Genomic DNA, 10,000 nt, shown 5'->3' with positions numbered 1-10,000 from the left:
CGGGGCTCGAGGTCTGCTCTCAACGTCACATGCTTCTGTGAGTGCTCAGGCAAGGGTCAGACCACATCCTTCCTGGCAGCACCCAAAGCAACCAGGCCGCTCGTGTCTCTCGCCTTCATTTTTCGACACAAGCGCCTGAGGAGGGACGCCACCCCTCCCCTTGCGTCAAGAGACCTCCCCACCGGCCTCTGACTGATTCTTAGAACGGACGGAAAGAGTCGGGCAAGCCTGTCAAAGATTTGAGCGTATGTCAAAAGCTTTAGACTTCCGCGAACTCTCTGGCTTGCACCGAGACCCGAGGTCGATGTGCTCAGCACCACGGGGCCCCTTTCGCCTGCAGGTCCCGAGCCGCCAACATGTTCTTAGTATCGTGTTCCCCAAACCTGGGTGACGGGCACCACAGGGCGACAGAGCCATCGCACTTGCCGGGTGGCAGAGGAAGGACCGGACTATGTACAATAGCGGCCAACGACTCCCAGAGCCGGTTGTGCGGGGCTCGAGGTCTGCTCTCAACATCACATGCTTTTGGATGTGCTCAGGCAAGGGTCAGACCACATCCTTCCTGGCAGCACCCAAAGCAACCAGGCCGCTCGCGTCTCTCGCCTTCATTTTTCGACACAAGCGCCTGAGGAGGGACGCCACCCCTCCCCTTTGCGTCAAGAGACCTCCCCACCGGCCTCTGACTGATTCTTAGAACGGACGGAAAGAGTCGGGCAAGCCTGTCAAAGCTTTGAGCGAATGTCAAAAGCTTTAGACTTCCGCGAACTCTCCGGCTTGCACTGAGACGCGAGGTCGATGTGCTAAGCACCACGGGGCCCCTTTCGCCTGCAGGTCCCGAGCCGCCAACATGTTCTTAGTATCGTGTTCTCCAATCCTGGGTGACGGGCACCGCAGGGAGGCAGAGCCATCGCACTTGCCGGGTGGCAGAGGAAGGACCGGACTATGTACAATAGCGGCCAACGACTCCCAGAGCCGGTTGTGCGGCGTCTGCTCTCAGCCTAAGAGGCTTCTGGGAGTGCTCAGGCAAGGGTCAGCCTGCACCCTTGCTGGCAGCACCCAGGGGAACCAGGACGCTTGCATCTCTCGCCTTCATTTTCGACACAAGCGCCTGAGGAGGGACGCCACCCCTCCCCTTGCGTCAAGAGACCTCCCCACCAGCCTCTGACTGATTCTTAGAACGGACGGAAAGAGTCGGGCAAGCCTGTCAAAGCTTTGAGCGAATGTCAAAAGCTTTAGACTTCCGCGAACTCTCCGGCTTGCACTGAGACGCGAGGTCGATGTGCTAAGCACCACGGGGCCCCTTTCGCCTGCAGGTCCCGAGCCGCCAACATGTTCTTAGTATCGTGTTCTCCAAACCTGGGTGACGGGCACCGCAGGGAGGCAGAGCCATCGCACTTGCCGGGTGGCAGAGGAAGGACCGGACTATGTACAATAGCGGCCAACGACTCCCAGAGCCGGTAGTGCGGCGTCTGCTCTCAGCCTAAGAGGCTTCTGGGAGTGCTCAGGCAAGGGTCAGCCTGCACCCTTGCTGGCAGCACCCAGGGGAACCAGGACGCTTGCATCTCTCGCCTTCATTTTCGACACAAACGCCTGAGGAGGGAAGCCAACCCTCCGTGTGTCAAGAGACCGTCCCCGCCCCGGCCTCCGACTGATTCTTAGAACGGACGGAAAGAGTCAGGCAAGCCTGTTAAAGACTTCCGCGAACTCTCCGGCTTGCACTGAGACGCGAGGTCGATGTGCTCAGCACCACGGGGCCCCTTTCGCCTGCAGGTCCCGAGCCGCCAACATGTTCTAAGTATCGTGTTCTCCAAACCTGGGTGACGGGCACCGCAGGGAGGCAGAGCCATCGCACTTGCCGGGTGGCAGAGGAAGGACCGGACTATGTACAATAGCGGCCAACGACTCCCAGAGCCGGTAGTGCGGCGCCTGCTCTCAGCCTAAGAGGCTTTTGGGAGTGCTCAGGCAAGGGTCAGCCTGCACCCTTGCTGGCAGCACCCAGGGGAACCAGGACGCTTGCATCTCTCGCCTTCATTTTCGACACAAACGCCTGAGGAGGGAAGCCAACCCTCCGTGTGTCAAGAGACCGTCCCCGCCCCGGCCTCCGACTGATTCTTAGAACGGACGGAAAGAGTCAGGCAAGCCTGTTAAGACTTCCGCGAACTCTCCGGCTTGCACTGAGACGCGAGGTCGATGTGCTCAGCACCACGGGGCCCCCTTCGCCTGCAGGTCCCGAGCCGCCAACATGTTCTAAGTATCGTGTTCCCCAAACCTGGGTGACGAGCACCGCAGGGAGGCAGAGCCATCGCACTTGCCGGGTGGCAGAGGAAGGACCGGACTATGTACAATAGCGGCCAACGACTCCCAGAGCCGGTAGTGCGGCGCCTGCTCTCAGCTTAAGAGGCTTTTGGGAGTGCTCAGGCAAGGGTCAGCCTGCACCCTTGCTGGCAGCACCCAGGGGAACCAGGACGCTTGCATCTCTCGCCTTCATTTTCGACACAAACACCTGAGGAGGGAAGCCAACCCTCCGTGTGTCAAGAGACCGTCCCCGCCCCGGCCTCCGACTGATTCTTAGAACGGACGGAAAGAGTCAGGCAAGCCTGTCAAAGAATTGAGCAGATGTCAAAATCTTTTAAGACTTCCGCGAACTCTCCGGCTTGCACTGAGACCCGAGGTCGATGTGCTCAGCACCACGGGGCCCCTTTCGCCTGCAGGTCCCGAGCCGCCAACATGTTCTAAGTATCGTGTTCCCCAAACCTGGGTGACGAGCACCGCAGGGCGGCAGAGCCATCGCACTTGCCGGGTGGCAGAGGAAGGACCGGACTATGTACAATAGCGGCCAACCACTCCCAGAGCCGGTAGTGCGGCGTGCGAGGTCTGCTCTCAGCGGAAGAGGGTTTTGGGAATGCTCAGGCAAGGGCCAGCCTGCACCCTTCCTGGCCGCTCCCACGGGAACCAGGCTACTTGCAATCCTTTCCCCCAATAGCAAGTGCCTTTTGGAGGGACGGCCGGAGTCAACGTGGGGTTTGCCCGCCCTCCAAAGTGTCAAGAGACCGCCGCACAGGCCTCTGACTGATTCTTAGAACAGGCAGCAAGAGTTGGGTAAGTCTGTCGAAAATTTGACAAAGTGTCAAAAATTAGACTTCCGAGAGCTCTTGGGCATGCACACAGGCCTGTCATTCAAGTGCTCTGCCCGCGGAACCGTTTTTCGGATGCCTTTCAAAGTGGTCCCGCGCCGCCATTTTGTTCTAAAAATCGTGTTCCCAGAAATCTCCGGGTACCCCGCCAACCTCACTGTGTCACAATGTCAAGTGGCACTGAATGGGTCTGAATTTCAAATTCGACTGCTTCGCTCTGGAACTCGAACCCGGCAAAACCGTTTGGATTTTTCCCGGTCCAGACTTCCGCGGCAGACAAAGTTAAAGTTTTCGGGCTGCAGACTCAAAACGACATCTGGCCAACCGCCGGGCTCAATTCGCCCAGTTCCTCCGGCACTTCGGAACTCATGTTCGGCATGAGTTTTTGAATCTTTCCCGATGCTTCGGCATTTTCCTCCGCTGACACTTAGAATATTTTTCACACTTGGCCGAAAATTTTTCTAAGTTTTTCTGGTTACTGATTTCTTCTTTTCGGGCATTTTTCTAAGTTTTCTTGGTTACTCATTTCTCATTTTCAAACATTTTTCTAAGTTTTTCTGGTTACTGATTTCTTCTTTTTGGGCATTTTTCTAAGTTTTCTTGGTTACTCATTTCTCATTTTCAAACATTTTTCTAAGTTTTTCTGGTTACTCATTTCTCATTTTCAAACATTTTTCTAAGTTTTTCTGGTTACTGATTTCTTCTTTTTGGGCATTTTTCTAATTTTTCTTGGTTACTCATTTCTCATTTTCAAACATTTTTCTAAGTTTTTCTGGTTACTGATTTCTTCTTTTTGGGCATTTTTCTAAGTTTTCTTGGTTACTCATTTCTCATTTTCAAACATTTTTCTAAGTTTTCTGGTTACTCATTTCTCATTTTCAAACATTTTTCTAAGTTTTTCTGGTTACTGATTTCTTCTTTTTGGGCATTTTTCTAAGTTTTCTTGGTTACTCATTTCTCATTTTCAAACATTTTTCTAAGTTTTTCTGGTTACTCATTTCTCATTTTCAAACATTTTTCTAAGTTTTTCTGGTTACTGATTTCTTCTTTTTGGGCATTTTTCTAAGTTTTCTTGGTTACTCATTTCTCATTTTCAAACATTTTTCTAAGTTTTTCTGGTTACTCATTTCTCATTTTCAAACATTTTTCTAAGTTTTTCTGGTTACTGATTTCTTCTTTTTGGGCATTTTTCTAAGTTTTCTTGGTTACTCATTTCTCATTTTCAAACATTTTTCTAAGTTTTTCTGGTTACTCATTTCTCATTTTCAAACATTTTTCTAAGTTTTTCTGGTTACTCATTTCTGCTTTTCCAACGTTTTACTAAGTTTTGCTGGTTACTGAGTTCACACTTTTAAACATTTTCGGGCATTTTTCTACGTTTTTCATGTTACTCATTTAGCACTTTCAGGCACTTTCCTATGCTTTCCTGCTTACTGATTTCACACTTTTAAGCATCTTCGGGCATGTTCCCTAAGTTTTGCAGTTCATTCGTTTGGGACAGTCAGGCAACTTTCCTAAGCTTTCCTGGTAACCGAATTCACATTGTTGAGAACTTTGGAACCCTTCCCTAAGCTGTGCTGGTTACTCACTTTACCTCTTCAGACACTTGCCCCCGTTGTGACAGAGACCACTTCCCGACTCGGGAAATGCACCAAATTCGGCCTGAACTCAGAGGGCAGTCCCCCCTCGAAGGCGTGGAAGTCGGCAGAATCGCCGGGTCAAATCCGGCTGAGCTACCCGGCTTGGAAGCCTCAAAGTCGGTATGAGCTGTCAGGTTCACTCCCATCCCCGTTTGGACCACTTCCCGACTCGGGAAATTCACCAAATTCGGCCTGAACTCAGAGGACAGTCCCCCCTCGAAGGCGTGACAGTCGGCAGAACCGCCGGATCAAATCCGGCTGAGCTACCCGGCCCCGAAGCCTCAAAGTCGGTAAGAGCTGTCAGGTTCACTCCCATCCCCGTTTGGACCACTTCCCGACTCGGGAAATTCACCAAATTCGGCCTGAACTTATACAACAGTCCCCCCTCGAAGGCGTGACAGTCGGCAGAACCGCCGGATCAAATCCGGTTGAGCTACCCGGCTTGGAAGCCCCAAAGTCGGTAAGAGCTGTCAGGTTCACTCCCATCCCCGTTTGGACCACTTCCCGACTCGGGAAATTCACCAAATTCGGCCTGAACTTATACAACAGTCCCCCCTCGAAGCCGTGACAGTCGCTAGAACCGCCGGATCAAATCCGGTTGAGCTACCCGGCTTGGAAGCCCCAAAGTCGGTATGAGCTGTCAGGTTCACTCCCATCCCCGTTTGAACCACTTCCCGACTTAGGAAATTCACCAAATTCGGCCTGAACTTAGAGGAGAGTCCCCGCTCGAAGGCGTGGAAGTCGGCAGAATCGCCGGGTCAAATCCGACTGAGCTACCCGGCCCCGAAGCCTCAAAGTCGGTAAGAGCTGTCAGGTTCACTCCCATCCCCGTTTGGACCACTTCCCGACTCGGGAAATTCACCAAATTCGGCCTGAACTTATACAACAGTCCCCCCTCGAAGCCGTGACAGTCGGCAGAACCGCCGGATCAAATCCGGTTGAGCTACCCGGCTTGGAAGCCCCAAAGTCGGTATGAGCTGTCAGGTTCACTCCCATCCCCGTTTGGACCACTTCCCGACTTAGGAAATTCACCAAATTCGGCCTGAACTCAGAGGAGAGGCCCCGCTCGAAGGCGTGGAATTCGGCAGAATCGCCGGGTCAAATCCGACTGTGCTACCCGGCCCCGAAGCCTCAATGTCGGTATGAGCTGTTAGGTTCACTCCCATCCCCGTTTGGACCACTTCCCGACTTAGGAAATTCACCAAATTCGGCCTGAACTTAGACAAGAGTCCCCCCTCGAAGGCGTGGCAGTCGCAGAACCGCCGGATCAAATCCGACTGAGCTACCCGGCTTGGAAGCCCCAATGTCGGTATGAGCTGTCAGGTTCACTCCCATCCCCGTTTGGACCACTTCCCGACTTAGGAAATTCACCAAATTCGGCCTGAACTCAGAGGACAGTCCCCCCTCGAAGCCGTAGAAGTCGGCAGAACCGCCGGATCAAATACGGCTGAGCTACCCGGCCCCGAAGCCCCACAGTCGGTATGAGCTGTCAGGTTCAGTCCCATCCCAGTTTGGACCACTTCCCGACTTAGGAAAATCGCCAAATTCGGCCTGAACTTATACAACAGCCCCCCTCGAAGGCGTGACATTCGGTAGAACCGCCGGGTCAAATCCGGCTGTGCTACCCGATTTGGAAGCCTCAAGACAAAACCCATCCGGCAATGCCACTCAAAAAGGGCCCAAATTCAGAAACACCCCCTTCAAAAGGTACCACTTCCTCGGAGACACGACCGGGACACGCTCCCCTCGGCGAAAATTAAGCCCCCACCACTAACTGAAGCCCACCGCAGCCCCAACTTCAACGGAGAAATCAGTAACCAATTCAAAAATGCACTTGGTTACTGACTTCTACTGCTTCAAAAATATTCTAAGTGTCGCTGGTTACTGATTTGTACTGCTCAAAAATATTCTAAGTGTCGCTGGTTACTGATTTTACTGCTCCAAAAATATTCTAAGTGTCAGTGGTTACTGATTTGTACTGCTTCAAAAATATTCTAAGTGTCGCTGGTTACTGATTTGTACTGCTTCAAAAATATTCTAAGTGTCAGTGTTACTGATTTGTACTGCTCCAAAAATATTCTAAGTGTCGCTGGTTACTGATTTGTACTGCTTCAAAAATATTCTAAGTGTCAGCGGTTACTGATTTGTACTGCTTCAAAAATATTCTAAGAGTCGCTGGTTACTGATTTGTACTGCTTCAAAAATATTCTAAGTGTCAGGTTACTGATTTGTACTGCTCCAAAAATATTCTAAGTGTCAGTGGTTACTGATTTGTACTGCTCAAAAATATTCTAAGTGCGCTGGTTACTGATTTGTACTGCTTCAAAAATATTCTAAGTGTCAGTGGTTACTGATTTGTACTGCTCCAAAAATATTCTAAGTGTCGCTGGTTACTGATTTGTACTGCTTCAAAAATATTCTAAGTGTCAGCGGTTACTGATTTGTACTGCTTCAAAAATATTCTAAGTGTCAGTGGTTACTGATTTGTACTGCTTCAAAAATATTCTAAGTGTCGCTGGTTACTGATTTGTACTGCTTCAAAAATATTCTAAGTGTCAGCGGTTACTGATTTGTACTGCTTCAAAAATATTCTAAGTGTCGCTGGTTACTGATTTGTACTGCTCCAAAAATATTCTAAGTGTCGCTGGTTACTGATTTGTACTGACTCAAAAATATTCTAAGTGTCGCTGGTTACTGATTTGTACTGACTGAAAAATTTTCTAACCGTCGGGTCAAATCCGGCCGGGCCAGCCGGCTTGGAAGCCTCAAGGTCGGTATGAGCTGTCAGATTCAACCCCATCACCATTTGGACCACTTCCCGACATAAAAATTCACCAAATTCGGCATGAACTCAGAGGCAGTCCCCCCTCGAAGGCGACTGCTTCAAAAATATTCTAAGTGTAGCTGGTTACTGATATGTACTGCTTCAAAAATATTCTAAGTGTCACTGGTTACTGATTTGTACTGCTCAAAAATATTCTAAGTGTCGCTGGTTACTGATTTGTACTGCTTCAAAAATATTCTAAGTGTCGCTGGTTACTGATTTGTACTGCTTCAAAAATATTCTAAGTGTCGCTGGTTACTGATTTGTACTGACTCACAAATATTCTAAGTGTCGCTGGTTACTGATTTGTACTGCTTCAAAAATATTCTAAGTGTCGCTGGTTACTGATTTGTACTGCTGAAAAATATTCTAACCGCCGGGTCAAATCCGACCGGGCCAGCCGGCTTGGAAGCCTCAAGGTCGGTATGAGCTGTCAGATTCAACCCCATCACCATTTGGACCACTTCCCGACTTAGGAAATCACCAAATTCGGCCTGAACTCAGAGGGCAGGCCCCCCTCGAAGGCCAGGCATTCTGCAGAACCCCCGGGACAAATACGACTGTGCTACCCGGCCCCGAGCCTCAAAGTCGGTATGAGCAGTTAGGTTCACTCCCAACCCCGTTTGGACCACGTCCCGACTTAGGAAAATCACCAAATCGGCCTGAACTTAGACAACAGTCCCCCCTCGAAGGTGACAGTCGGCGGAACCGCCGGATCAAATCCGGCTGAGCTACCCGGCTTGGAAGCCCCAAAGTCGGTATGAGCTGTCAGGTTCACTCCCATCCCCGTTTGTACCACTTTCCGACATAGGAAATTCACCAAATTCGGCCTGAACTCAGAGGGCAGGCCCCCCTCGAAGGCCAGGCATTCTACAGAACCGCCGGGTCAAATCCGACTGTGCTACCCGGCCCCAAAGCCTCAAAGTTGGTAAGAGCAGTTAGGTTCACTCCCAAACCCGTTTGTACCACTTCCCGACTTAGGAAATTCACCAAATTCGGCCTGAACTTAGACAACAGTCCCCCCTCGAAGGCGTGACAGTCGGTAGAACCGCCGGGTCAAATCCGGCTGAGCTACCTGATTTGGAAGCCTTCAACACAAAATCCATCCGGCAATGCCACTCAAAAAGGGCCCAAATTCAGAAACACCCCTTCAATAGGTACCACTTCCTCGGAGACACTACCGGACACGCTCCCCTCGGCGAAAATTAAGCCCCGACCACTAACTGAAGCCAACCGCAGCCCCAACTTCAACGGAGAAATCAGTAACCAATTCTAAAATGCACTTGGTTACTGATTTGTACTGCTTCAAAAATATTCTAAGTGTCGCTGGTTACTGATTTGTACTGCTCCAAAAATATTCTAAGTGTCGCTGGTTACTGATTTGTAATGCTTCAAAAATATTCTAAGTGTCGTGGTTACTGATTTGTACTGCTTCAAAAATATTCTAAGTGTCGCTGGTTACTGATTTGTACTGCTTCAAAAATATTCTAAGTGTCAGCTGGTTACTGATTTGTACTGCTTCAAAAATATTCTAAGTGTCTGGTTACTGATTTGTACTGCTTCAAAAATATTCTAAGTGTCGCTGGTTACTGATTTGTACTGCTTCAAAAATATTCTAAGTGTCAGTGGTTACTGATTTGTACTGCTTCAAAAATATTCTAAGTGTCGCTGGTTACTGATTTGTACTGCTCCAAAAATATTCTAAGTGTCGCTGGTTACTGATTTGTACTGCTTCAAAATATTCTAAGTGTCGCTGGTTACTGATTTGTACTGCGTCAAAAATATTCTAAGTGTCAGTGGTTACTGATTTGTACTGCTTCAAAAATATTCTAAGTGTCTACTGATTTGTACTGCTTCAAAAATATTCTAAGTGTCGTGGTTACTGATTTGTACAGCTTCAAAAATATTCTAAGTGTCGCTGGTTACTGATTTGTACTGCTCCAAAAATATTCTAAGTGTCGTGGTTACTGATTTGTACTGCTTCAAAAATATTCTAAGTGTCGCTGGTTACTGATTTGTACTGCTCCAAAAATATTCTAAGTGTCGTGGTTACTGATTTGTACTGCTCCAAAAATATTCTAAGTGTCTGGTTACTGATTTGTACTGCTTCAAAAATATTCTAAGTGTCGCGGTTACTGATTTGTACTGCTTCAAAAATATTCTAAGTGTCGTGGTTACTGATTTGTACTGCTTCAATAATATTCTAAGTGTCTACTGATTTGTACTGCTTCAAAAATATTCTAAGTGTCTGGTTACTGATTTGTACTGCTTCAAAAATATTCTAAGTGTCGCGGTTACTGATTTGTACTGCTTCAAAAATATTCTAAGTGTCGCTGGTTACTGATTTGTACTGCTTCAAAAATATTCTAAGTGTCGCTGGTTACTGATTTGTACTGCTTCAA

The sequence above is a fragment of the Hemiscyllium ocellatum genome (assembly GCF_020745735.1).
Source record: "Hemiscyllium ocellatum isolate sHemOce1 chromosome 15 unlocalized genomic scaffold, sHemOce1.pat.X.cur. SUPER_15_unloc_4, whole genome shotgun sequence".
Lineage (NCBI taxonomy): Eukaryota > Metazoa > Chordata > Chondrichthyes > Orectolobiformes > Hemiscylliidae > Hemiscyllium > Hemiscyllium ocellatum.
Note: the sequence above shows the minus strand (reverse complement) of the source record.